We start from the raw sequence: 2,577 nt of genomic DNA on the forward strand, positions 1-2,577 counted from the left end.
CATTTAAATATTAAACAATTTAAAATCTTTTAATTTATGTATGCTGAAATTGAATAAAGTTTTACAGCATTGATAATCTCAATAAATAAGTGTTACATTTATGTTTCTGTGGTCTGTTTTAAAATATTAGCATTTATGGGGCCCCTGAAGCTCTTGGGGGCCCAACGGAGCTGTTGACTTAATATGGATTAAACAGAAGCGCAAATTTGTTGTTTTTAGACTAGTTGCAGGTTTAAATAGCATTTCACTGGAGATGTTTTCCTGTAACATATAATTACACAGTAATACTTTAATATTTTCTGTCAACTTAACATCTTTTAAGACAAAAACATGGTGGACCGCCGGTGGACCGCCTCGACGCCCCCACCAATGGGCTTAGCAAGTTTTCTGGGGGAAACCCTGACTATGTTGACTGATTATAATACATTTCTAATTTAAATGTTAAGAAATTACAATTCATCTATAAAACACATTACATACTGAGGGAAATGTACTACCCAAGTTCTGCCTTTCTGCAGCAGGCATGAGTAGACAGATCATCAGACAAAGCCAAGATGATGGTCTAGATCAGTGTTTCTCAATCCTGGTCCTCACCATCCTCCTCCTCTGCATGTTTTATATATGCCTCTATTCCAGAACAGCTGATTCAAATGATTGCATGACCATCAAGTACTGCAGAAGCCTGTTAATCATCCAGACATAATTCAGGTGTGTTGCAGAAGGGAAATACCTACAACATGCAGGACAGGGGGGCGGTGAGGACCAGGGTTGAGAAACACTGGTCTAGATTTAAGTTGCCTGCAATATAATAAAGTTCCCTTCACTAAGTTCAAGTCTGAACTCGTATGGCTTGAACGTAGTAAAAAAATGTTGCTTTCTTTTATTTTGTTTTTCTTTGCAGATTTTTAAGTTTAAATTTCAGCTTATTGAACTGCTTCAAAGAAATAACTTTTTTCACTAGCTTGTTAATTAAACATATATAAGTCTATATTGCCTTAACGGACAGTGTTTAAGAAATAAAAGTGAAGTTGTAAAACTGTGATGTGAAATGCAATGTGGTAAAAAATGTAGGTGCACCCAGTGCAAGAATCTGGTCTAGAACTCTGGTCGATGTGGTTACATGACATAGCCCATTATGAAATTACATAATGACAAATCTAGACTCATTAGGCCAGTGTTTCTCAATTCCGGTCCTCAGGCCCCCCTGCCCTGCATATTTTAGGTGTTCCCTTTCTGCCAAACTCCTGGATTGAATATGTGGGTGATTAACAGGCTTCTGAGTACTTGATGACTGCAGAAGAGGTCATGCAATCATTAGGATGAGCTGTTCTGAAATAGAGACATAACCTTTAACCCTTGTGCGTGCGAGGACTGAGGCAAACGTAGAAGACTGTGGCAAATGATACAAGTTTTACGTGTGTGGGGTCAGTTGGACCCCATTTCTAAACACAAGGGTTAAAACATGCAGAACAAGGGGTAGGAGGACTGGAATTAAGAAGTGAATGTTCTTAACATGAAACTGAAACTGCAAGTACTTAAATTTGGGTTCTGGTGGGAACGTGCTTGAGGAATTTTTGCAGAATGACTGGATTATATTATAAAAGTGTGTTGTAAAAGTCTCCATTGTGAAAGGGGTGCTGATAATCTGCCTTGGTCACTAAAGCCAATTGTCCAGGCATCCTGACAGTTTTGATTATTTGAGTCTTGTACACTTGGTTGTGAATAGAATATAATGCGTCAAGTTGATCTGGTTATGGTCTATCTATGGTGTTCCTGGAGTAGAGTTGACACAAGACAAAAATTTCAAAATTGATACTAAGCCTAAGAAAAATACTCGATGCCATTTTTGATGCCACACCAACTTTGCACAGAGCAAAACATATGATTAAGTTCCTTAATTAGGCCAAAACAAACAAGTAGGAGATGATTCTGCCTTTTCCAAATTTTTTTGGAAATCCAACCACAGCTTCTTAGTAGGTTTGAGGTTATGGATGTTTTCCAAACACATGTCTTCTGAACAATGACAGCAAGCACCAGTATATTTTGTGACAAGATTATATAAGTAATCTGGGTCCTGGCTGTTTAGTGCTCTGTATGTTAATGTGATTTGATTTTGACCAGATTTATAAGGTATTCTCTCTCATTTTAGCTTTAACAGATTTTTTTAAACAATTGTTTGTTATTTGGGGAGATTTTGATCTTCCTACTTGGTATAATCACATCTCTGCAGAAGGCCACCAAACAAGCGGATTACATCCATGAGTTCATCTACATCCCCATACAGGCTTCCACTAACATTACTGCCTCTACTGTGATAGCGATCCTCCAAGCATTACACAAACTCATCAGTCCAGATGTTAGTCTTTTTCACTAGTTCATTCCCCTCTCTAAGTTAGTTTTGTACTCTGGTAAAATCAATCAAGTTTATTTGTATAGCACATTTTAATAAGACAGTTCAAAGTGCTTTACATCATAAAAACATAAAAATACAGTCATAGAAGACATGGTCAACAATTTAAGCATAACACTTTATCTGGTGGCATTATTAAACATATGAATATTTATACAATCAACACT

Source organism: Poecilia latipinna, unplaced genomic scaffold, assembly GCF_001443285.1.
Source record: "Poecilia latipinna isolate Pla-1442-1.1 unplaced genomic scaffold, P_latipinna-1.0 Scaffold1924, whole genome shotgun sequence".
Lineage (NCBI taxonomy): Eukaryota > Metazoa > Chordata > Actinopteri > Cyprinodontiformes > Poeciliidae > Poecilia > Poecilia latipinna.